This window comes from Bos taurus, chromosome 22 (assembly GCF_002263795.3).
Source record: "Bos taurus isolate L1 Dominette 01449 registration number 42190680 breed Hereford chromosome 22, ARS-UCD2.0, whole genome shotgun sequence".
In the NCBI taxonomy this organism is placed as follows: domain Eukaryota; kingdom Metazoa; phylum Chordata; class Mammalia; order Artiodactyla; family Bovidae; genus Bos; species Bos taurus.
Genome location: NC_037349.1, coordinates 31799582 through 31826861, shown reverse-complemented (window position 1 = coordinate 31826861; position 27280 = coordinate 31799582). Strand labels below are relative to the sequence as shown.

The 27280-nt window shown below is 41.0% G+C and overlaps 1 protein-coding gene across 8 annotated transcripts in view; it reads left to right on the top strand.

Annotated features, from left to right (window-relative positions):
• Nucleotides 1-27280, top strand: part of MITF (melanocyte inducing transcription factor) — a 228836-nt gene that overhangs the window by 16628 nt on the left and 184928 nt on the right. The window contains exon 1 of one of the 8 annotated variants that reach the window (XM_015459508.3): nucleotides 558-5301. The exons of the other annotated variants lie outside the window; for them this stretch is intronic. The gene's annotated coding sequence lies outside the window, so the exon portion shown is untranslated. Of the gene's footprint in view, nucleotides 1-557; nucleotides 5302-27280 lie in introns of those variants that run through there. 8 annotated transcript variants of the gene reach the window in all.

Sequence of the window (27280 nt, the reverse complement as noted above, 5' to 3'; positions counted from 1 at the left end):
CACCCCCACAACCCCTGTGTCTGGCAATCAACATTCTGTTTTCTGTATCTGTAAGCCATCCCCTCCCCGCCTTTTTTTTAAGGTTCCACATGTAAGTGAGATCATAGATAATGTAGGGGATCATGTATAGCGTAAGTGAGAAACATATTTGAAACTGATTTGACTGAAGACAGCCTTTAGCTGTCACCTTGTTTGAAGCCTTCGTTTAAAAAAGGATGTGTATTTTAAGAAATCAAGCATCTTCTACCTATAAATATATTGATAGGAAATATTTATTTTATTTCTGTCAGTCGTCACCTGAAAGAGGCCCCAGGAAACATGTAACTTGTAAATTCCCTGGGCACCTGCAGGATAGTGAATGTCCAATAACAATTTCTTGAATAAAGAACTACCAATATAAATGGGCTTCCTTGGTGGCTCAGATAGTAAAGAATCTACCTGCAATATAGGAGATCCAGGTTCGATCCCTGGGTCGGCAAGATCCTCTGGAGAAGGGAATGGCAATCCACTCCAGATCATAGCCAAAAGGAAAAAAAAAAAGATTGATTCATTAACAGAGGAGCCTGACACGCTATAGTCCGTGGGGTTGCAAGAGTCGGACATGACTTAGTGACTAAACCACAGCATTGAACTAAGGGCTAACAGAGTCATGTCTGAAACAAGATTATCTAATACCTGTGCTTTCTCCATAAGATACCTCACAGTCTTCTCACCCTCAGCACCACTAGAGGATACCTCAGCACTAGCAGGGGCTTGCCTGGTGGTTCAGATGGTAAAGAATCGGCCTGCAATGTGGGAGACTGGGGTTCAGTCCCTGGGTTGGGAAGATCCCATGGAGTAGGAAATGGCAACCCCCTCCAGTATTCCTGCCTGGAAAAATCCCAGGACAGAGGAACCTGGTGGGCTACAGTCCATGGGGTCAAAAGAGTTGAACACAACTGAGGGACTAAACCACCGCCAGACTTTCGGGTTGTCAGTAAAGTTACCAACAGAAAACATAAGAATGCAGATAGTGTAGTGCTGAATGAGCCCCCACCCCCACCCCAAGACACTTGTGAAAACTGAAACAAGGAGGCCGAGTGTTGCCTTGTTTGACCTCAGTTGGAAATGCATGTGTGGGTGACTCAGATTTCTCACTTCTCTGTCCACAAATGACTGTAAAAATGCTGCAAATATTAATTTTGGGGTTACAAATAAGTTTTAGTGAGTCGGTAAATTTGCAAATAGGGAATCTGTGAATGATGAGGAGTGATTGTATTAAAAACTGTTTTCTAGTGGTTCTTTCTCTGATCTAAAAAGCATCTCACTGGGGAACATATTTTTAAACACTGTCTGCTCTGAAATTGTTGTGGACTAAACTTGAAGCCACAATAATGAAACTTTTCCAGGCACCTAATCTTCTCTTTTTATGAGTTTATTTACAATAAAAATGGTTTATCACTTCCAGATCTTTAAAGGTGGGTGGGGCTGTTCAGATATGTAACTCTTTATTTTGATATAATTTCTGTTGTTCTTTAGAAGATGAAGAGTGAGAATATGGACCAGGGCAAAGAGTACAGAACAATGGTGGCGACCGCCGCTGCAGAATCCCCCAGAAGGCGATAAGATGGCTTAGAAATTCCGCAGGCAGTTTTTGAAGTAACCAAGCTCAGTTTAGTCATGGCCTAGAAGATAAAGGTGATGCTTTGACTTCCCAGTGTATTGAAAATTAGCATATTTTAATTATAAGCACAGTCATTATTGTAAACATTAATTGAGTGCTTGTTGAGAATGCTTGGAATTCTTTTAAGAAGGGGGGAAGAAAAGAATTGTTTTCAGTAGGTCCAGTAGTTTCGAGTGGCACAGCAGATAGATCATACAGTTTAATAACAACAAAGAAACACAAACAAAAACAATAATAGCAGAAGCACCTCGCATTTTCAAAGTCCTTACTACAGGCTGTGTCTTGTGTTAGTGCTTTAATCTCATCTGCATTTTGGAGACTGAAGCCCACTGGGGTTAAATAATGAAAATTATAGAACAGTGGAGTTAAAGTATTGAACGTTGCCGTCTTTTTCTGCATTCCACCTGTACCTTTTACACTTTTATAATGTATCCTTGTGTATTATAAAAAGAATGGCTTCCTTATTAATAGTTTGTTTGTGTGTGTGTCCCTTTGTCTCTTTGTCTCAGTCCTGGAATAAGGAAGTTACCTATGTAATTTTTTATTTTTTTTGTATTTTTCACGTATTAGAAAAGTAAGAAGCCAAACTAGCAGTAATGAATAGCTCAGATCTAGTTTACTTACAAGTTTATTGAGACATCTACTAGCTCCATTTCAAATGCTTTGTATAATTTAATTCTGTGAGGTAAGTGTATGTGTGTTTACTTGCTCAGTCGTGTCTCACTCTTTGTGACCCTATGGACTGTAGTCTACCAGGCTCCTCTGTCCATGGCGTTCTCCAGGCAAGAATATTGGAGTGAGTTGCCATTCCCTTCTCCAGGGGATCTTCCCAACCCAGGGATCAAACCCAGGTCTCCTGCATTGCAGGCAGATTCTTTACCGTCTGAGCCACCAGGGAAGCCCCGTGAGGTAGGTAGGATGCCATTTTATAGATAAACTTAGGCTTGGCCATTGTAAGTCACTTGCCTGAAGTCATTCAAATAAGGGCAGAACCAAGACTTAAACTAGAGGATTGTTTGACTTCAAAGCTTCCCCTCTTATCTGCCCTGCTACAGTAGTAGTTGTTCAGTGGCTAAGTCCTGCCTGACTCTTTGCAACCCTACAGACTGCAGCACACCAGGTTTCCCTATTCTTCACTATCTCCCAGAGTTTGCTCAAACTCATGTCCATGGAACTGGTGATGCCATCCAACTGTCTGTTGTCCCCGTCTCCTCCTGCCGTCAGTCTTTCCCAACATCAGTGTCTTTTCCAATAGGTCAGCTCTGCTCACCCTGCTGCAGTGGTTACTGTGTATATTGAGGCATGGAAGGGATGGCTGGATAGGAAGAGATCTGGGGCAACAACTCATGTTGACTTTGGAAGAGAAACAGGACTAGGTGTCTGATGAAGTAAAGAGAGACTCTGGGTGTGGTTGAACATCTTAATCCAAGATAAATAGATGTATCTATTAAAGGTGCTCACTGAATGCTTGGCTGCCTTGTCCTTTGTTTTCAAAGCTGTTTCTGATGATTGAAAAGAGGTAGGCTGTGAAGGCTTCAAGAAAGGTAGCAAAAGATGGGATGGTGTATACGTAATCATTCACAGGGGTGTGGTGTGTAAGTTGTAAATTTTCATCATTCCCCAGTAAAGATCTTCTTTGAATGACCTTAGTTGGTGACAGCAAAAAGTCTTATCTACATGCCCATCTTTGTGGTCTCCCACTGAACATATGTAGTTCCTAACATCTTGGTATTTTCTATTTGTCTCTCTCTCTCTCTTTTCCCCCTCTAACTTGACTTGTTAATTGCTTTTCGTGTATGTCTTTGTGAAGTTGTAGTCAGTCTATTACGTTCTGGACTGTTTATCTTTGAATGCCAAAGGTCTTGAAACATCATAATATTGTGTAATGAACATAACTTCTGCCTTGACATGTGGGTGTTAAGAATATTAGTCATTGCAAAGTATTAAGTTAAATATTTTCAATAAAAGGATATAATGATCTAATAGAGAGGAAGAAGTTATAAAAATTCTAATTGATGCCTTTAACGATGAACCATATACACAGTGGGTTCCAGCAGCAATGGGTTAGAGATTCTCAGAATGAATGTAATGGCATTTTTACTTTTTATTAGTGGAAGAGGAGAAAGGCCAACAATAAAAGGAAAACACACTTAATTCTCATGTATACTAAGAAAAATGAAAACCATTTGAGTTTTCAGCGCTTCTGCTCCTGATTTAGTACCTCACATGCATCTTTAACTGCCATAAAAAGTGTTGGAGATTTCCATCTGGGCTGCATCTTGACAGCAAGCCCTTATTCTTGCAATGATCTGTTTTCTGGAGAGTGTCAGGTCATCCATTGCAACACCATCAGAGAGCCAGGGTTTTCCTGAGCAAATAAGCTAGGTAGGTCTTTCCATGTTGAGTTGATTTTATTAAGAGTTTTGGTCAACATTAGTCATTATGAAACTATGTGCCTGCTGCCCTGGTTTATCTCTGTAGACATCTCTCCATGGCAGAAGATGGAATCCTTGTCTCTTCATGTCTCTAGGCATCAGAAGATGTTAGAGTTGTATTTGTCTGTTTCTTGCTAGAGAGTGTTGAATGGGTGCTGGTCTTCTCTGAACTAAACAGGGAAAATTGTTTAGTTGAGTGTTTGGTTATCGGCACTCTCTTATTTGGGATCGAGTGGTTTAAATTGGAGATACTGTGTGCTACCTGTCCTTTGCCTTGCCAGAAATGTTCAGTCATTCATCCAAGACCTTGTTTTAGTTTCAGAACAGAGAGCATAAATTATGTCTGTGGCTGCTGTTAAAATTTCTCAACAGACTGGCTATCCTCAAAGGGTGTCTGAGTCAACTATAGCACTTATGGGAAAAATGTTCATCTCCAGTGTGATATCATTTACAAGTCGATAATTGTCTTCAAGATCAATATATGATATTTTGAGTGCTGGAGAGTGTGTGGAAGGAAAATCTCACATCTGTGGTAATATTTCTGGAAGGATTATTGATCTCTAGTCCTCATATATGTGATTCTCGATTTATTTGCTATCATTATTAATTGAATGTGTAGATAAGGAGGTTGATTTGAATGAGAGCCAAGCAACCTGTTGATGTAAAGTCTTTTTTTACCTTTTATGATTCCCATTGTTAGCACCTCCCTCCTTGCTGGCTGGATTCCCTGTCATTTTAAGTAGGCAGCAATTACTGGTTTGTTCAAGAAGTTGGCTCCTGCTGCCAATGATCCTATTAATTATCACTTCATCTCTCATTTAAGCTTCTTAGTGTTGAGAGAGGGTGCATGTAAGCCTGTGGCCAAGCAGCTACAGTCACATCTCCGTAATCATCTCCTTTTTGTGACAGTTCAGCAGGCTCAATGTTCAGCCAAAGGGCTGAGGCAGCCCTGGTGAGTCTTTTCAACTCTTCTGTAGGTTGTTCCGTCAGTTGAGTTTGGTGTGGTTTTCTTTTCCCTCTGACTCTGGCTTCAGTAAAACCTCTTGGTTGGCATTTGTGTGGGGAGTTCAAACCTGTTCCGGGTCCATCTGTGAACTCAGATGGGACACTGTGAAAATACTGGGATGATTTTCTCAGAAGCTGTTTTTTCTCTCTGGGGAAAAGGCCACCATGGAATTGACTCTTTGTCAGTCTTCAAAGAAGGTAATGTAAATAATAACCAAAGTGACTTAGTTTTTACAAGTTCATGTCGTTCATGAATGTTTTTTGAAAAGTGATACTCTTTGCGTAATGTTGAATCTTTGGTTCTTGTCACTCATGAATAGTTAAATTGCTTTCTGTTTGTTTCCAGAAATGTTTACTTTACTTGTTTCAGTGACTTTTTTTCCCAGATATTCTACTGGATCGTTTGATTAGATTTGGAATGCTTATTCTTCCTTTTCCACTTTTTCTGTTATTTTTGGCAGTGATGGTGTTTGAAGCTGTTGAAGTGATTCACTGCAAAGTGAATTAATTTTCCACATCTTCAGATGTTTTCCAGTTGCCCCCAAGTTTCTTTTCCCCCCTCTCATATGATTCCCCATCCGCAGTTCTGTCATTCTTGCTGGATCCATTATAAATGCTGATGTCACTGAATTTCTTAAATTACAGCTGGTGGGGATTAACAGAAATTGTAAGCGAATACCACTTCCTCATTTTGCTATTTTCTTGACTAATTATTGTCCTTTCAAATTCTGTAGGAGGATGGGAATTTGGAAGTAAGTTCTCTGTCTTGGTGTTAAAACAGCACTTTTCTGTTAATGTTATTTGTCAAAAATAGTTTGATTTTAGGATGCTCCCTACCTAATGTACTCTTTCTTAATCTCAGATAGACTTTCCCCACTTAGGATTTTGCACATTGAGTTGTCTTCTATCCTGGGTAAAAGGTTTTGAATACTTCCCTTAAGTTTCCTTATAAAGAATATTTTTACTCAACAGTCCTTCGCCAGCTACAGACTGTTAATGGTACTAGGTGAAGGGTTGTGATTCAATGATTTTTTTTTTTCCCTCCAGAGTCTTTTGTCCTTTAAGGAATGCCTGCCTCTGTCCCCATTGTTTTCTTATTTAGAATCTGAATGTTCTTGGTGAGAGTTCTTGGTTGCTCAGTACCTTCAAAGATGAATTTTTCTGGCTTTGCAGTACCTGTTCTAGCATTTGGAGCCAGGAGTCCAGAATGTCTTGTCACTCTGTGGCTTGATTGAGGGCTCCCTGAACCTTGTCCAAGAATCTTCAGGGCGGGACTTTGGAGGCCACCTGGATGTGTGCGTAAATGGTGCTGGAGCTCTGCAGGTGGCAATATTGATCGAATTGCAGTCCGTGGAAACAGAAATAGAAAGGGTTCAGCATTTGCACTTTCCTCTGGTGGTGTTTTTGCTTATTTTGTGTATTTAGAAAAGGCAGCCGTATGCAAACTGCTGACTTACTATTTTCCCTGGAATGGAAACCATTTGGATTATTTCAATGAGTTTTAGCTAAGATTTGTTTGTTCATAGTATTAGTTTTGATTTCTGATGTCCTTTTCATAATAATACCCAAATGTGTCTTTTTACTCTATGGAAATATGTGTTCCTTGGAGTCTTGGGATTTTGCAAACCATGAATTTGAAAAATCATGTGTTTCCTTCATAGTCAAAATGGAAACTCCTTAGTGAAAATTATAGGTAGATAATACTTCTTTTTGGGTCAATTACTTTCTTTGAAGAAAAAAAAATTTTTTTGGCTGAATTATTTAAGATTTCAGAGCAGTCATTTTTCCTGCTTAACTTTCCCACTAATTATTTTTTCTCATTTTTAAAGAGAAAAAGATTAAACTGAGAAATTGCAGACCCAAAGCACATTTACTCCACTATCTGATGTAAGATGGTGACTGTTTTTTTTTGTTGTCTTTGATGATACAGTGGATTTAGTTTAACTTTTAGTGGTAAGATTTGGATTAGGTTTAAAAATAGAACTTCCTTACTGTAAGAACTATTATGCACTGGTTTGAGTTCCTGAGCATTAAGATAATTGTTTAACCTCTGGAAAACATGAATTATAGGGTCTCTGTAAGCTTAACTAACACTTCCTTCTAACATTGTGATAAGGTCTTTGATGATAAGATTTGGGAATGATATAGCTATCTGAAAAATATTTCAAATATCACTGTGGGGTTTTTGCTTAAATATGAGTTTTTAAAAGTTTGGATAAATAGAATAAAGAGAAAGAATAGTTATAATATGGGTGAAATATTTGGAATTAGGTTTTTTTTTTTTTGGTGCACAGCATGTGGGATCTTAATTCCCCAACCAGGGATCGATCCCCAACCTGCGTTGAAAGTGTGGAACACTGGACTGCCAGGAAAGTACCTGGAGTTAGGTATTGTTTTTAAAAAGAGTTTTTGTATTATCAGGGCAGTGTCACTACATATAATGGAAGTTTTCTAGTGGGGAGGTGGAAGTTGAAAACATGAGGTGGTAGGAGGAGTCACAGATTAGGCGTCGAGGAAACTGAATTTCACTAGGTTGATGACTGTGAATATTTTTGTTCATCATTTTATTTCAGCAGATGGCACCATGCAGAACCTAACAGTCACTCAATAAATGTTGACTGAGTGCCCGTATTGGGAGGCCTGGTTCCAGGCCCAGCTGTGCCATTCATTAATCACGTGACCCTCAGCTAGCCATTCATGAGGAGCCGTGGCAAATATTCTGCCTGCTGGGGCAGGAGACACAAGAGACGTGGGTATGATCCCTGAGTCAAATTTCCTGGAGTAGGAAATGGCAACCCACTCCAGTATTCTTGCCTGGGAAATCCCATGGACAGAGGGACCTGGTGGGCTGTAGTCCATGGGGTTTGCAAAGAATCAGACACAACAGAGTGACTACACACACACACACACACACACACACACACATACACACACACACACAGAATCTCCTCTTATGTTTAATCAAGGGGAAGGACTGGACAATGGTGGCTGTGTGGTGCTCTGTTGATTCCTTCCCCCAACTGCACCTCAGTAGATGTTACTTATAGTCACCTCTCTTTGTTCCATGAACCTAGAAGGAGCCTTGGGCCCTTCTGAATTCATTGCTCTAGGCTTCCATGTCTCACCGTGGACACTAGAGGCAAAACTTATTTGCTCTCTCAGAAGTATCTTCTGTCTGAGGTCTCTTACTATGGCTCCTTGATTTGGGGTTCTTTGATTTGTTTTTGATACCTCAATCCCGAGTACAAGTAGGCAACATTCTATGAAGTTTCTTGGTCAGCAGGTGTTCACTTAAACAATGAAAACAACAGTGACACACACCATTGTCCCTCCTTTCAATAATCGTTCTGGTAGATTTAGCAGATAAATATAGAACTTAATGAATGAGTCTGGACAATATTCCTCCAGTGGAATAAGAGGTCAAGAAATGATTAGCTTAACAGAGTTTTCCAGTTTTGTTTTCCACAACCCATTTATCCCTTGAGGAAGGGTTTGTTCAGTACCAACTGCCTTCCAGGCACCGTGCTAGGCTTAAAATGGCCAGTCCATAAGACAGGGGCTCTGCCTTCTTGTATCTCACCAAGGTGAATGTGATGTTAGGTCTGTAATTATAGCTTTAGGGACAAAAGATGGAGGGATCAGTTCCTCTGAGGGGAGAGGGGAAGAGTGAAATCTCATAGAAGAAAGGAAGTTTGAGTTCATTATTGAAAGACGACGGCCAAGCAAATGAGAGGAGAGCCTTCTAGACAGGACGCTTGGAAATACAGTCCAGCGTTTTGCCTTTCGGACATCGTAAACTTCTGAGTGTGGCTGGAGCCCTAGGGAGTATGGCTGGATTTAAGCAGACGGAGAGCACTGTGGCTGCCAGCTGAAGAGTAGGCTGGAGGGTGGCCAAGGTCTGGTGTCACGGAGGCCAGTTAGGATGGTTCCAGCTTAATAGCCTTTGTGAGAAATGATGATGCACACGCACCATTTAGCTCTGAAGGGAGGTCATGATTGTGAGAGGATACATACCTTGGTCACAGATTTTAAGGGCAATGAGGGCAAAAGTAAGATTTGTGTGTACACTGTTTACTGGTGGCAACAGTGACTGCTCATTCATTCATTTATCCATCACATCACTGGATGCCTGTTTTGTACCATACACCTGGGAAACACAATAGTGGATAAAGCAGACATGGTGTCTGCCCTCAAAAAGTCGATATTCTTACGGAAGACACAGTCTAGTGTTCGGATGGTTATAGATTATTATGTATTTATAAGTTAAGTGAGAAAAATTCTGTGTGTCAGTTCTTTCCATAGACACCCTCTCCTTTTCTTGCAGCCAACTCATATTCTGATCAACATGTTTTCTGTTCCCTATAGGAACTTTGGAGGGTTAAGTTAGATAAACATTGTATTATATATACCTAGTATTGCACATGCTTACACACACACACACACTCACACTCACACTCACACACTCCCTCTCTCTCTCTGATTAAAGACATCTGTCTTCATTCCAGAGGTAGACAAACACTTCAAATAAGGCATATGAGAGTTCCCATAGTAAGTCTACTACAGGTAAAGTTCTGGATACGTTCTGATATTTTCTGAACTCTGATGTTTTACATGCAGTAATCCTTTTTGTTTAGTTCCAGATCCAAGCTGAAAAGTCTTCGCTCTTGTGATCTTTCCACACATAACTGGATCTTGAAGCTGGCTCTGGTGGCTGCTTCATGTCTGTGTTCCAGGTTATGGCCTGTGTTTGGGATTCATGTACAGGAGGAAGAATTTGCCTCTAGGCAGCAAGACTAGTTGAAATCAGATAAGTGGCTTCTTTAAAAGAGATGTTTTGGTACAGAAATGACAGTAACAACAAATTCTTCTCCAATTAGAACTTTTCTCCACATTCTCCATCTAACTCAGGATAACGTTTAAGATTATAAGGAGTCAAAATTCAGCTGGATGGGTCTGATAAGAATTCCGAGGAGGCCATTCTGGGTTTAAGCACTCACTGTTCTTTGAAGATGAAGCATTCTGACATGACAGTGGTAATTGCAACTGGTTTTAAGTGGCAAAGGGATTTTCTCCATTTTGCATGACTTGGAGAGGTCGTGTTTTGTTAGGACTAAGACTGAATACAGACCCTGCGAGCTTCAAATCCCAGCCACACTGACGAGCAGCTATGTGAGTTTGGGCAAAATGCTAAGATTCTTGGTTTCTTCACCTGTAAAATGTGGCAGCTATTAAGCAGGTAAGACCTTTCATTAAACCTGTCTGTATTTGACTCTATGTCTACTAGTCTGTGACACTGGGCAACTCGTTTACCTTGTATCTTGCTTTCATTAATAGTAATAATAGTAATAGTTACTACCTGTTGAGGATGGAGTAAGAATTAAATGAGATAAGGATTTGGCATAGTACCCAGCACATAGTACTCAGTATAACTTGTTATTTTTCCTGCATCATTACCTCGAGCGTTCTGAAACGTTCCGTAATGCTATTTGGTGACTAACTGTATTCTTTCTGAAAATTAAGCCATCACCAAACACATTCATTGCTCTGTGATTTCTTCTCTCTTTCTCTCTTTTTTTTTTTTTAAATTAAAAAAAAGTACAGTTTCTGAGTTTGGAGTAGGATTGCCAGATAAAATACTGGATGTCCAGGTAAATTTGAATTTTGAACAAAGAATAATTTTTAGTATAAACTTTCCCCCAATATTTCATGGGATGCTTATACTAAAAAATTATTCTTTGATCACTAAATTTACATTTAACTGAGCATTCTATATTTTTATTTGTGAGATCTTGCAACCCTTGTTTTGGGGTAATACCCCTTTTACGCTGTCATCCTTTTTTTTTATTTTAACTCACTGAAAAGTATATGAATGCTTAAGCAAACATAGTGAGTTTACTCACTTGGAACATGAGTTTAGAACTAGTTATGCAAATTTGATGGGACATTTCCTATCTGTAGTAAACTGTCTCCTCCTAATTCTTTTAAAGTAGTGGGACCATCACATTGAGATTATGGTGACTCCTGAGTAGTATGTAGTGAGGAGTTGCTTGAAAATTCTGAAGTGCTCTTGTGTCATTTCTCCCCAGAGGGAACTGGGTCTTAATCATGACACACTAATGGGGAGGTGTGAATTCCAGAGAATCCTGAAGAGCTCATCATTGAAGGAAATTACCTCATTAGTCTTAGAGTTGCCTATCTAGGGATGATCGTACCCAATGGCTGGCCTGCTTTTCCAGAATAGGAAAATAAACACATGGAGTGGTTAGGTTAATAACTTAGATTGATTTCATTATACTTAAAACTGAAGTTAATTTTTAAGTAGGTTTGGTTCTTAAGCTATTAGACTATTGGAGATGTTGAGAAAATTAAATCCAAGACTAAGATACCTTCCATTCAACCAGCATTTATTTATAGTATCTCTTGGATGTAAAGCAACTGCATAGGGGTAGAGAGGAATTGAAAAGTTCTGTTCCCCCAGATCCTTAGTGTTAAGTGGAGCAGTAGCCATTATGACACAAGACAGAATAAATAAAGCCAGGGTCTGGGCTAGTAAAGCCAGATCTCAGATGGGTGAGTCTAAGCCGTGATTAAATCTGAAAAGCAAATGGAGTAGGAATGGATCCTACTCTATTAAGAAGGGCTTCTTGGAGGGTCATACTGGAGAGAACTTTTCAAAGATGAGAGTGATTTCATTGGGGAAATGAAGTGTTCTAGATGTAGTATTAGCATGAAGGCAGCCACATTTTGAAAAGAATGTGTTACTTAGACCTGACAAAAATATACCTAGCATCGCCACTGGCTGTGACTTCTTCTCTTTTGTGAGGCTGTTTATGGTCTAGAATTTCCAGATCAGGAACTTGACTTCATGTAGGAGGAGCTAGACACATTCCATGCGGGTTTCCTAAATATTTTTTTGTGCACCTGCTGTTGCTATGAGTGAGGTGGCCTGAGAGACCCGGGCAGCGCTTAGCGACTCTTGTGAGTCACTTCAAACGCACTGCAAGTCACTGCAGTTAAATGTGGGTTTTTCCTGACATGAACATTTCCAGCGATATCTCTGGTTTCAATTGGGCAAAACCAACAGCAGAAGAATTCAATGAGAAGCTTTGTGTGAGGCCCTCTGACTTGCGGGAATATTTGCTTATGTGACTTTGAAGGCCAGCTTAACTCATTTCCTGTTGGGATGACATTTGTTTACTAGACTTGGCCATAGTCACAGTTAATAGACTTAATGGTTTTGAATGGTCCCAAATGGTTCTCCAACAGTGCACCATTGGCAAGTGGGGAGGTGTATACAGATGGCATGTAATAAACACACACCTGCTTCAGCCTTTGTGGTTTTAAGAGAAGAGCTATCCCCATCTTAGATTTAACTGTGGAAATACGGGGAACTGGAAAGTAAGAGTTACCATTTCAGTAAATGCTAGAATCTTTTTCAACAGTTCTTTTCTCACAATTTTGCTTTTTTTTTTTTTTTTCTTCTTTCTCTGAAATGATTCTGTATGAAATTAATGCTATTAAAAAATGGCTGTCCCGCATTTGGTGATTATAGAGATCACCCCTGATTCTCCAGGAAATTAATTAAAGCATAACAGGGGATTCACATTGGTAAACAGATCATAAAAAGGCATATCATGAAGAGCATTGGATTGGGTAGCTTGTCCAGCGCACAGGAGGGCCCACTGAGACTGGGGATGGAACACTTTAGTTTTCAGTTTATCTATTTGTTGGGCTCTCTAGAAATTAGCAAGGTGTTCAGTGATCCCTGGGATTTCATGTTTGTGAATTAGCGTTAGCCTGTGTCTTTCAAGTTCAGACAGATAGTTCTTGGTGGATGTTTTTGCTATTTCAGGTTCTAGTGGGTAAAATACAGCCTGGATACAAATCTTCATTGGATTCTTAAACATGAAAGACCATAAACTGCTTATGTTCGCTTGGGTCTGTCTGAATGTTGTCATTGTTGTTCCTTTCTTGATGAGTGGGCCAAATACTATGCAGTTTTAATATCTCGCCTTGATTCCTATTGCCTTGTTTTTGGCTGTTCTTAGTATCTTCCTTTATATATCTGTCATTAAGTTATAATTGAAGCTTGATGGTTTATATTTAGAATGATACATGGAGGTTCAGCTGTGCCAGCCATTCAGGCTTCATGGCAAATGTTGGTTCACGCCAGAAAGTTTTTGAAATCTGGTCTCTTTTTTGGGATGTCCAATCTGAGCAAACCATCCTCTTCTACTTAAGCTGAGGGGCACAGGGAAGCAATTCAGAGGTGATTTCAGCATCTGTCCATGTAAGAACGTCTTGTTGCTGATAAAAATTCTGGCTTGTTAGTTGCCTTTCTAACCAGGAGTCGTGCAGCCTTACAGGGACTTGCTTTGACAAGTCTTCATGTCACTTCATTCATTTACCGTCCTTCACCCACAGTATCAGCGGATGCCAGTTCTGGAGTGGGCACATAGTGATGGTAGATGACACCCAGGCCACAGGCTGTTGCCCAGGGGCTGCCAGACCCCGTGAGGCATTTCACAGCTCTTGAATTCTCTGAATTTGAGCTTCTTTTGAACTCCATCCATTAATCCATATAACCAGTTATTCAACATATGTTTATGAGGTTTTTACTGTGTGCCAGGCACTCATCTAAGTTTGAAGAACAGAGCAGTGAGCCAAATTGTTGAAAATCCTTGTATTCAAGGAACTTACATGTCAGGGAAGGGAGAGCTGTAGAAACAAATACATAAGTAAGTAAAGGACAAATGTTAAATGGCAATGCATGCTATAGAGAAGATATAGAATGGGTGGGTTTGGGGTGATTTGTAATTTAGCATTGTGTGGGCAAGGAAAGGCCTCACTGAGAAATGGCATTGGAGGAAAGATCTGAAGGAGATGAGAGAGTGAATCATGCCAGTATCTGGGGGGAAAGCTCAGCAGACAGAGGGAAGGATTAGGACATAGGCCCTGGGCAAGAGGGTGCCTGATTCAAGGACAGCATGACTGTCATCTTGGCTGAGACTGGCTGAGCAAAGGGGTAGGTGGTAGAAACGGCACTAGAAGAAGTGGGATCCAAATGGAGGAAGACTCTGTAGATGTTTGTACACACTTTGCCACTTACTCATGAAAAATGGAGAGCCTTTGCCGATTTCTGGCTAGAGGAGTAACATGATATGATTTAATTCAAGTGGCAGCCCAGTGTGCTAGGGAAAACAATGATCTAAGAACTCAGAGATCATTTAAGTCATGGTTTTGTCACCAGGTAGGGGCATTTTTGTTCAGCACTCTGAGCTTCAAATTTTTTCCCCCCTCCTTATGCAAACAAGCCTGGTGGAGTAGATAATTGCAAATAACCTTCCAGGGTGATTCGATGCATTCATCGATTTTCTCCCCCTCCCCATCATCTTAATGTGTTTGAGTATTTCCTATTTGTGGCTGATTACATTTCTGTGTAAATGCAGAGCAGGACCTCAGACATATGAAGTCTCACGCTACACTTTATTCAATTGTTTGTAATTTTTCTATAAACATCTCACACTGAAAACCTTGCAAACTATGAAGTAGTTTTATTTATTGATGATAAAGATGGCTTGCAGACTTCTTAGCCTGAATTAACACGGGTTATAATGCTTTATCATATAGCCTTAATACTAGTTTTTGGTTACACAGCATTTGAGCTGATTTATTAATACCTCACTGTTACAGTGACCTATCGATTGAGGTAGAGTGATTAACAGGAGACAGTTTCTGCCCTCACCGAGTTGAGGAGGAGGAGACAGGTCTGGTTAAGAAAGTACCGCGCAAGGCGGTGTTCATGGAAGAGGGCAGGAAGTCATGGTCAGCCTGAGGCCCGTGGGAGTCCTCTGCAGACTTACCAGGTGAGCGTTCACACTAGTATTCTTTCAGTTTGCACAATCCAGTTAGACTTTGTGCTGTGCAAGGTGGGAGGTGCCAGAGGCCGGCAGCCGCTCTTCTACAGTCCCAAGCAACTTGGCTCTGCCCTAAACTTGCATCACACTGTTTAGAGTTTCAAGGTCTTACAATTAACCCCCTTTAGGAGGCAGTGTAGGAACCATCTTTTATGACTGGAGAATGTCCTTGGGGCATCTCAACCTCCTCCTTTACACCAGAATATCTCTTCCACTTCTTTTGATGTTTTAGCATCCCGCGTAGACAGGTGCCCCTGCGAGGTGCATGGCTGGTCAGTTGCTCTGTCTCCCTTGTGGGGAAGTATTGCCCCAGCCTTGGCTTATCTCAGGCCTCCCATTTGAACTCTTTGTCAAGAGTCATTTGGAGCCCCAGGCATTTTTACCCACTGACACAATGTATTCCTCATGTTCTATTAACTGGCCTTGTCTAGGACAGTCTAGGGATATTGTAAGTTTTCAGGTTGAGGATTCTGGACACAGCTTCCCAGGAGGTAGCCGGGCTGCTGCTTGGCCAGAGGGGTCCTTCCATTGAGTCTCCTTGTGCGTTTTTGGGAGTGGGTTGCTGGAGGTGCTTCTGCCACCTGGACTTAGCATAGTTACCAGTGCCAGGACTCTGAGAAGAATGAGGCCATCTCTTTAGCACCTAAGCTGTCCCTATGGTGGTGCTTAGGAGGCCGCTGACTGTGCCAGTGACCGCTGTTGGAGCGACTGAGGCCCAGAACGGTGAAACGACTTTGCCAGGTTAGTGGCTGAGCTGGAACTAGAGCCAGGAGGTCTTGACTCCCACGGCACTGCTTCCTTTTCATCTTTTCTACCTTATGTCTTTGCACACATTCTTTCTGCCATCTTGAATGCTTTCTGAGCACTCTTTTGCCTACTGTCTGCTCCACTGTTCAGTCTCAGTTTAAAGGTTGCTTCCTGAGCCACCTCCTTGCCCCCTCATCTGAATTAGCTTGCTGTGTTATTCTTTTATGGCTTCCTGGTCTTTTCCTTCATACTAGTTACTTACATACTCAATTACTTACATAATGATACTATATTCATCCATGTCTTCAATGTCTTGTCTTCCCACTCCATGAAGTCAGCGAGTGTGGCTGTTTTGTTCATCATTGTGCTCCCAGAGATTAGCCCATGAATAGACATTGTATAAATATTTGTTGATTAAATGAGTCCATAAATGAAAGAATGATTAAAAGGCAGACTCTGCATTTTCTCTTGTCTATTCATATTAAATGTCTGTGCCTATCCTGGCTAAGGGTAACAACTGTTATTGACTTTGTATATTATTGAGGATGCTGAGGATGTGATTTTTGTCTCCAGATGACTCTGTGGCCTTGTGGAATTTTATTAAAGTTGTCTCTGCAAAAACTGAAAACCCAGTGACACACACAAATCAGCTGTCTTTAATTGGTGTGGGCCTGACATGTTAGGCCATGATTTATCAGTTTATTTTGTTGTAGTTGCATTTTTTATTACTTAATTCTGTTTCCAGAAATGAGGTTTAATTTTTTTTTTAAATACTGCTCCTTTCTTTTTTATTAAAAATGAATAATTAAACAATTGCTTTTTCTTAATAAGATTCATAATGTATTTTTGGAGAGATTTGTTTGGGTTTAAAGGATGGAACTTTTAAGTGGATAGGACTGGAACACCAAGAGGTACTCTCTGTAGAAGGAGGAGTAAAGTTTCATACTGTGTACAAAAAAAAAAAAAAAGGCAACAACAGTAGACTTTCTCTGTTTTTAAAACCAAATTATTCCTAGTGTTCATATCGAAAAGATGGTCTTTTCCCAAGCTAGGTTGGTGTGTTTAATTTATAGAGAAAGCATGCATTGTTCTGAAGTATGCACTGTGGTTGCACAGGCTCCTAGTAGATTAGCTCAAAGGTACCTATGAATAGTCACACCCTAGACTATATGAACTGAATAGTTTTACAGAGGCGGAAAGTCTGATGCAGACTGTTTCCCAGCCACTCATGCCTCAGGAAAGGAACCGGGGAGGTGGGGAGCGAAACCCAGCCGTTGCCCTTTGTATCCTCCAATGAGGCACTTGGCTCAATGACCCTGGACGTCTGACTTAACTTATCTGGGCCACAGAACCTCCATCTGAAAAGTGGGGATAAAAATACCACTTACTTCAGAATTATTTGAGGATTTCATGAGATCATATATGGAAAGTTTCACAATGCCTAGCACGAGATAAATGCCCTGGAGATGTCATTACTTGGGGGATAATACAGCGGACATGGTGATGGTTTAAAGGTTTATATCCTGGAGGTCCTGGCCTGGATGTGAATCCTGAATCTCTACAGCTTATCCTCTGGACCATTTTGACCTAATAACTTGACCTTTCCATGCCAGAGTTTCCTCATACAAAGAATGAGAATATAATAATACCTGCTATCTCGGGTTGTTGTGAAGATGAACTGTTTGTCAGCTCCTGGTACACGATAAATGCTATGTGGATGTTTGCATTTGTGATCAAGAAATCTGGCTTCTGCTGACGGATGGTCTGGGGTCGTTAAGTAAGATTCCATCGTGTACCAGATATGCGATTATGAATAAATTACTAACTTCTCTGAGCCTCTGTTTCCTCTTTTTTTGTAATATGGGGATGATTCTAATTGCGGTGCCAAGTTTTGTTAGAGATCAGTGAGATAATGTATATGCATAGAGCTTAGCATAGGGCCTGGACCATGGGAGTTCAGTTCAGTTCAGTTGGTCAGTTGCGTCCGATTCTTTGTGACCCCACGGACTGCAGCATGCCAGGCCTCTCTGTCCATCACCAATTCCCGGAGTTTACTCAAACTCATGTCTATTGAGTTGGTGATGCCATCCAACCATCTCATCCTCTGTTCTCCCCTTCTCCTCCCGCTTTCAATCTTTCCCAGCATCAGGGTCTTCTCAAATGAGTCAGTTCTTCTCATCAAGTGGCCGAAGTATCGGCATTTCAAGCTTCAACATCAGTCCTTTTAGTGAATATTCAGGACTGATCTTTAGGATTGATTGGTTGGATCTCCTTGCAGTCCAAGGGACTCTCAAGAGTCTCTTCCAATACCACAGTTCAAAAGCATCAGTTCTTTAGTGCTCAGCTTTCTTTATGGTCCAACTCTCGCAACAATACATGACTACTGGAAAAACCATAGCTTTGACTAGACAGACCTTTGTTGGCAATGTAATGTCTCAGCTTTTTAATATGTTGTCTAGGTTGGTGATAACTTTTCTTCCAAGGAGTAAGTGTCTTTTAATTTCATGTCTGCAGTCACCATCTTTAGTGATTTTGGAGCCCCTCAAATATAAAGTCTCTCACTGTTTCCATTGTTTCCCCATCTATTTGCCATGAAGTGACGGGACCAGATGCAATAATCTTAGTTTTCTGAATGTTGAGTTTAAGTCAACTTTTTCACTCTCCTCTTTCACTTTTATCAAAAGTCTCTTTAGTTCTTATTCTCTTTCTGCCATAAGGGTGGTGTCATCTGCATATCTGAGGTTATTGATATTTCTCCTGGCAATCTTGATTCCAGCTTGTGCTTCCTCCAGCCCAGCATTTCTCATGATGTACTCTACATATAAGTTAAATAAGCAGGGTGACAATATACAGCCTTGACGTACTCCTTTCCCGATTAGGAACCAATCTGTTGTTTCATGTCTGGTTCTAACTGTTGCTTCCTGCCCTGCATACAGATTTCTCAGGAGGCAGGTCAAGTGGTATGGTATTCCCATCTCTTTAAGAATTTTCCAAAGTTTGTTGTGATCTACAAGTCATTCTTGAGAGTCCCTTGGACTGCAAGGAGAGCCAACCAGTCCATCCTAAAGGAGATTAGTCCTGGGTGTTCATTGGAAGGACTGATGTTGAAGCTGAAACTCCAATACTTTGGTCACCTGATGTGAAGAGCTGACTCGTTTGAAAAGACCCTGATGCTGGGAAAGATTGAGGGCAGGAGGAGAAGGGGACAACAGAGGATGAGATGGTTGGATGGCATCACTGACTCAATGGACATGGGTTTGGGTGGAATCTGGGAGTTGGTGATGGACAGGGAGGCCTGGCGTGCTGTGGTTCATGGGGTCGCAAAGAGTCAGACATGACTGAGCGACTGAACTGAACATAGTCAAAGGCTTAGGCGTAGTCAATAAAGCAGAATTAGATGTTTTTCTGGAAAAAAGAAAAAGACAAAATGGTTGTCTGAGGAGGCCTTACAAATAGCTGTGAAAAGAAGAGAAGTGAAAGGCAAAGGAGAAAAGGACCATGGGAAATACTCAGTAAATAAGAGGTACAGCAAAGATTTTTGTTATCATTGTTATCACTGTCACTTGATTGTTTCCATTAAAAATTTTTTATGGCTAATATGTTTCTGTCTTATATAAAATGTTTATTCTAAAATGAATTCCACAAACCCTCTATGGAAATCAACGTGATTAATATGTGGAAAATGATGTTGAGATCTCTTGTTGATACATTTGTATAAATGGAGCTATTTCAGCAAATTAAAAATACTCAGTAAAAGCCTCGTAATCGTGTATTTACAATTTTCTGGGTCAGCAAAGGGGTCAAAGTTAGTCAGGGTCAATGTTAGGTGGACAGTTTTATATTCATGGAAAATGACTCACAGGAAACGTTAGGAACTAAAATTTTCGTAATAAAAAAACAAAAAAGTCATCTCTTAAACCATGTTTAAATCGAGTCTGTGTCTATTTCATATCCTAACTGGCATTGTGTTCATAAAGTTTTGACATTGTTTGAATTTCTGTTGTTAAATCTCGTTTAGGGGTGATAATCATACAGTATAACACATGTCACCGGAAATCATTAAGTACTGTTTGCAGTGCTGGTAACATTTTCCACTTTAGTCATCTGGGTCACTGTGTCTGCAGTATCCATATTTACACCTTTGTGTTGTTTTGCAATAGATCTTTAAGTTCAACTTCCTTTTTTAAAAAAGAAATAAAACCTAAAAAGGTACGGAAGCAACAACATCATTTGTAATCCAGAACTATAAATGGGATTTGAGAAAAACAGGGTGTTGTCTTATGTTTGACCTGGGAGTGCCTGGTGTTTCAGTGGAAGGTGAGAACTTGCACTGAGCAGTCAGATGTGGGGAAAAATGCAAATGATTGTACCTAGGTTGTAGGTACTCTCAAGTCAAAGTATGGAGGTGCTAATAGAATTCCTAGATTGTGGAAGGATGAGTAAAGCTATTCAATTAGAAATATGTGGGAGAACTTCTTCTAGATGTGTGCGGATATCTGCTAAGAGTGTTGGTTGGTTTGAAGGATGCAACCTGGAGAGAAAGTTAATTTGAGTTCAGTGTCAATGGAGGATCTTTTAAGCCGTAATTAGGAGGGTGGTCTTTATTCAATGGCCAGTGAGGAGGCTTGGAAAAGTTTTAAATAGGAGCCAAAGGATCCTGTTTGTGTTTCTGAAAAGGCTCTGTGGCATGTCCATAGAGAATGGATTGCAGAAGGTGGTGACAAAGAAGACCAATGAGGAGCTGTGTATGTTGGAAATGATGCAGTCCTGGACTAGCATGGTGGTTGTAGAGATGGTTGGAGCTGAGACACACTGGGGATGAAGAAGCACAGCCCTGGGTGATCAGGTGGACATAAAGTGGAGAGAGTGAGGAGGAAAAGATGGCTTTTAGATTTCTCACATGGGCAGGTGGGTAGAACACTAGTGTTGTTTACAGAGATGAAGCTCTTGGAAGAGAAAGAGTTTGGGGAGAGTGGATATTCTTTTTTATACATGGGGTATGAGATAGAATAGCTGATACGAGAGAGCACTGAGACAGGCATGATCCTAGGGGTAGAGTCTATATTTCAGACACGTTTACATTTTCATGCATGAAATGCAATAGCCAGCTAGCAGTCACCTAAACAGATGGGGATCCATTTGTCTCCCATACAAGAAACCCAGGGCTCTGTGACCCCTGCCATTCTTTTAGTGGTTCCGTGATGTCAGAACCATCCTTGTAGTGATCTATCTTGGCTTTTCTTCTGTTGCTTTTCATCTTGTGACTGCAAGATGGCTGCTCCTCCTCTGGGCATTCAGAATGAATGCCAGAGTGCTCAGTTATGTCCTACTCTTGTGACCCTATGGACTGTACCCCGCCAGGCTCCTCTCTCTATGGGATTGTTCAGGCAATAACACTGGAGTGGGTTGCCATTTCCTCCTCCAGGGGATCTTCCCAACCTGGGGATCAAACTGGGATCTCCTGCATTGGCAGGCGGATTCTTTACCACTCAGCCACCTGGGAAGCCCCTGGTGGTTTATGGGCAAGTTCAAGTGCCAGAAATTATATTTTGTTTGGATGCTTCTTGTCTTTCTTGCCCATCTGTACAGTATTAAATTGCAGACATTGTTAGAGTCTGCAATAGAGTCATCATTTTAAAAATCCTGGTTATTTTTGACTAAACAGTTTAGTGGTCAGGTAGGAAAGATGAGATGCTTTATTTAACTACAGTATACCTAGTCAAATATGTACATAGACACACGCAGGGAAGCCCACCGTTTCCTTTTTTTTTTTTTTTTTCACCGTTTCCTATTAACATGTACATTATGAAGTGTGTTTCAGCTTTAACTATATTTTTGTTTGTTACCTTCAAACACATATAACTCTGAATTGTCTTTGAAACATAATAAACATACCTTTTCCTTATCTGATTAAAATTCTTAACCTGTGGAAGACTTTTGTTCCCAGATTTATTCCATATCTTCCTAATTCTTTAAGCTGTCTCTCAGTGGACCCCTTTGGGATTAGAGCCAATGAGGAAAATTCTGTGTGGTATTCACTTATTGATATGCATTGCATGTAAAAGCAGGGAGTGCGTGATGGAAAATGTCATCCCCTTTACTATGACTTTTGTATCTGTGAAGGATATAATTATTCTGTGTTTAAAACTAGAGAGAGAAAATGTTTGTTCACTCTTTCTGAAGGTAAGGTTATTCAGGGTATCGTAAGATGCAAATATTTGTCCTCTATTCTCTTCCAGTTTAACTCAAGAGAGTCTCCCCATCTAATATATGCAGAATTCTCCTAGTGACTGCTTTAGCTCAGAGTGGTTCTGAGAATAAAGAACTTTTCTGTCCCTGAGGTAGGGAAGAAGGTGCAGAGATTTTGGGAAAAGGCCTCTCAAGCCTACCACTATGCATGTGATGTTGAGAATAGAATTTAACCTCTCTGAACTGATAGATGCTCTGAAATTTGGGATGAGAACAGGAGATAGTTTTATGGTCCCTACCACATAAGTATAGAAAAACCACCTGCAACAAGGATGGCTGGGTACACTGAAGATGGAAGTAGTATCTAGTGGGGAGTAGGATAAGGAAACTGGGAGACTGCTGGGAGACTTTAAGAAGGCCTTTTGGAGGAGAGGACTGGAAGCCCATGTATTTAATAGGAGAATGCAGAGGGATTACAGGATGGTGGAGGATGGCCCCGGGCTGAGCACATGGACGTGGTGTGCAGGGTGTGTTTGAAGATTTCAGAGACTGACTGTTTTCAATGATGGAAAAATTGAGAAGAGCCTTGGAAGTCTGGCTGAGTTTGGACTTTGCTTTCTAGGTGATGGGGAGCAACCACAGACACTTGGAAAATTCATACAAATTTAATTTTGATAGAAGTGGATTTTGTGGGTCAACAAATCTGCACGTTTAAGACGTCCATAGATTTTAAAAATTAAATGTTTTGAGATTGTGGTAGATTCCTAAAATGTGTGGTTTTAAGAAATAACACCCAGAGATCCTGAGTACTTGCCCAGTTTTCCCCAGTGGTACCATCCAGTACAATATCACAGCCAGAAATCCACTGAAGACTTTTGAGAACAGTCCACAATATGCCTGAATCTGTGTTTTAAATGGATGATCATTAGTAGGGATGGCCTGGAATGGATTGGAGGTACAACATGGAGACTAGGAGATCCTTTGGAGGTTAATGATCTAAAAGAGGACATGAAGACCATGGTGATAGGATTGGATGGGAAGGGATACCTGAAGTAGTAATAATAAGGATTCGGCAGTCATATGGGGGTGATAAGAGCATTTGATGCCTTGTGCAATTGCTCAGCGAGTAGGTATTGAGGACTAATTGTGTACCAGTCTCTGCTAAACATTGGGTTGAAAGGTGAGCTGACAAGAGACCAGGCACTGTGACTGAGGGGAGGTGGGCTGGTGAAGCTGGTTGCTTGGGACAGGACAGTGAGTGCTTTGCAGAGAGGGTAACCGCCACTCTGCTTCTGCTGGTTATGACCACGTGGGAATGTAGGTCCATTGTGATTGATAATTCTGGTTTCTCAGAAGCTAGAAATCTAGATTTTTATGTGAGATCTCCCAATTTTTAAATGTTACCTAGTACAACTTCAAAACAAAACAAAACAGTTAGCATTCACCTGTGGGCTTGATTGACTTCATTATTGCCAGTTCCTAGCCTCTCTTTTCTCAGGGGGATGTTTAGAGCTTATGTCAGGAATGTCTGGGGTTTATTTCAGTTATCCACTGCTGTGTAACAGAATCACCCTGTGTGTTAGTTGCTCAGTTGTGTCTGACTCTTTGGGACCCCATGGACTGTAGCATGCCAGGCATGTCCATCTCATCCTCTGCCGCCTCCTTCTCCTCCTCCTCTCAATCTTTTTCAGCATCAGAATCTTTTCCAGTGAGTTGGCCCTCACATCAGATGGCCAAACTATTGGAGCTTCAGCGTCAGCATCAGTCCTTCCAGTGAATATACGGGGTTGATTTCCTTTAAGATTGACTAGTTTGATTTCCTTGCAGTCAAAGGGGCTTTCAAGAGTCTTTTCCAACACCACAGTTCAAAAGCATCAATTCTTTGGTGTTTAACCTTCTTTATGGTCCAACTCTCATATCCGAACATGACTACTGGAAAGGCGATAGATTTGACTATACAAATGTAGTAGTTTAAAACTATGGCTGTTTTATTATCTCTCACACTTCTAGGGGTTGACTGGGCTTACCTGGGCAATTTTTCTGCTGGTCTTGCTTGGGGTCCCTCATAGAGGTACTGTTTAGTTGTAGGCACATGATGGTCAGGGCTGGAAAAATCTGGAGATCTGTCTTGGGCCCTGATACAATTGGAATTTTGTCTTCCTTCCTATAGTTTCAGGGCCTCTGGTAGCCTTTCCCTGTGGTCTCTCTAGCAGGGTAACTGGATTTCTTACATGGTGACTCAGAAGATCTTCAGAGTAAACGTTCCAGAATTGAAAGGAAGCTAACAGTTTCACTGAAGTTAGGTCCAGAATTGCCAAAGCATCACTCTTTTTCTTAGTTAATGCAAGTCTCAGGCCAGCCCAGGTTTTTTGTGGGAGGAAACTACACAGGAGCATGAACACTCAGGCCTGTTTGTTCACTGACTACAGTTTTTAGAGACACCTACAACTGAAGTCTTGATACCCAGAAACTGGTGATTGTGTTGATCAAGATAAGTTGGCAAATCAGGGCAAATTCTCCTGCTTACCAGCCCCTATTCCTCTGAAGTTTTTGAGAATTTCCTGATATTAAGTTTATTTTATGATATTGGTGATTCTGGAGAAATTTAATTTTCAGTATGACATACTTTAGAACCATAACTCATTTGTAGTTATTTGCTTTCCAGCCCTTTAAAAATAATACTACTACTAAGTGATGAGACAGACTGATTCTGGTTTTGGTTGAGTGTGTGCTTTTCAGATATGCAACCAGTTTATTAATTAATGTTGATTTTCTGATCATGTATCCTTTTAGGAAGGAGGCCCTCAAATAAAGTCCATTGAATAAGAATCCCAAGTCTTTACTGTCCCCCAATAGGGACAGCTGTCCATTATTATGACACTTCTGAGTATTCCTGGCAGCAGCTATACAATTTGCAGGACCTAGTACAAAATGAAAATGTGAGACCCCTTGTTTAAAAAGTAAGAATTTTAAGATGGTGACAGCAGACCATGAAACTAAGCCCAGGCCCAATGCCCAGTGTGCATGTGCACCAGGCTGGCCCTGTGTAGCCCCTTGAACATGTGTGCAAATGCTGCATTAAATATGTTTTCCCAGAAGAGAACCATTGACTCTAATCAAATTCTCATTCGATTTTGACACCCAGAAAAGTTTAAGAAGCACTGCTTAGACAAATCAGAAAAGGTGGAAGCTTTGTGTCTGAACAGCCCTCTGCTCCCAAGCAGGCAGTATGCATTTTGGCCACAGCAACTGGTCTTGGCTGACGTTAGGCTGAACATTCTGCCATGCAGACTCCTGAATTCCAGGGACACCAGCATCGTGGGGATGGTCTTTGTGGCTGAGCGCTTCACAGGTTGTCTCCCTTTTTACTGAACTCTGTTTCTGAAGCATACAGAGTAGGTTACCTGTGCAAGCGATGGGCATTTAAGTTCTTTTGAAACAGATATTAGCCCTGTTTGTTATGCTGGGGATTTGAGGATCAAAATCTCTGGGAGGCAGCTGGTGGACTCTAGATAAGGCTGCCGCATTGCCCGACTTCATAGGGTTTATGCCTTTGTGAGAGCTGCCGAAACACAGTGCCATGGACTGAGTGGCTTGAACCAGAGAAATGTGTTGTTTCAGTTCTGGAGGCTGGAAATCTGGAGTTGAGGTGTCAGCAGGGCTGTGCTCTCTCCGAATGGCCCTGGGAGGGATCTGTTCCCGGCCCCGCTCCTGTCTTCCGGTGGTTCCTTAGCTTGTGGTGACATAATTGCAGTCTTCACCTGGCTCCTCTCTGTTCACCTTTCCCCTCCTGTGTAAGGACACCGGTCATATTGGATTAGGGGCTCATTCTACTCCCATCTCTCTTCATCATAACTAATGGTATCTGCAGTGATACTATTTCCAAATAAGGTCACATTTGAGGTGTTGGGACTTCAACATAAAACTTTGAGGGGCACACAGTTCAACCCATATAAGGGGTATTTTCCAATTGTAATTAGGAATGGCACCTCCAGGCATTGTGTACTGCTCAGCCCAAGTGGCCCTACATGGAGGGCTTGCCCTGGAAGAACCTCAGTAATTAAGAGAGGTGTTTGTGAAGCTGGCTTTTAATAATACATGAGCCACTTTGAATTACTTGTTTGGGCCCTTGACCGGGAGCATCATAAGCTCTTAAATTTTTTTTTTTTAATCATCCCTGTCAATCAGTGGATGCGAAGGTCAAATTACCATCATGCCTACATGCCTGACCCTTAGAATAATGATAAGCTAACATTTATTGAATGCTTATTATGTGCTAAGAATTGCATGTGTTATCTAATATTATCTTCACAACAACTCTATTAGATAGTTACTGTTATTCTTCCAGTTAACAGGTGAGGACGCTGAGATCAGGTTATGGTTGTGTGACATGCCCATAGTCACATAGCTAATTAAGTGACAAGATGAGATTTCAATCCAGTTCTGATTTCCAAATCCAAGCAACATTGCAGAGGGTGCGCCCTGTATTTTTAGAGGAATGTTTGCGTGTAACAGTTCACCATTTAAAGCCTGTTTTATCATGGGCCTTTTCTTTTTTCTAGATCATCCTAATGAAATATTCTCCACATATGTTTATATGTCTCAGGATTCTTAACCTTTTTCAGAGTAACCACCAGGCCTTCCATAGGTTTTATTTCTGTCTACTTCAGTAAGTCTAGGAATTTTCAATTTGAATTAATTGAAATTACAAATGGTAAACGGTAAAAGAGATTATATTTTAGCTATGTGTTTTAAGAGATCCTTAAGAGAACATAAAAGTTAACTCATTTCCTTGACATTGGTGAGAATAGCGCCTTAAACATCACTAGAGAATTCCCTAGTACTGATAAGGAAATTTAATCTCATCGCATTTATGCTGCTTTCAGTATAATATGCTGTATGGTGAGAGTGGAGACCAGTTCTCTTGAAAAACACATTTTTGCTTTCTTCCTTCTTTTCCAGGTAGCAACTAAGATTCTCTTTCTCTGTCAGAGTGATAGTCCAGTTAAATCCATGCATGTAAATAGATGGGTTCCTCCCTCCAAGTGTGAGAACAGTGCTGGTTTGGTATCCTCTGACGGTTTATGTCGTTGTTGTTTAGTTATTAAGCTATGTCCAACTCTTTTGCAACCTCATGGACTATAGCCCATCAGGCTCCTCTGTCCATGGAATTTCCCGGGCAAAAATATGGGAGTGGGTTGCTATTTCTTTCTCCAGGGGATATTTCCGACCCAGGGATTGAACCCATGTCTCCTGCATTGGCAGGCAGATTCTGTACCACTGAGTCACCTGGGAAGCCCCTGATGGTTTTTGGCAAGTTCAGG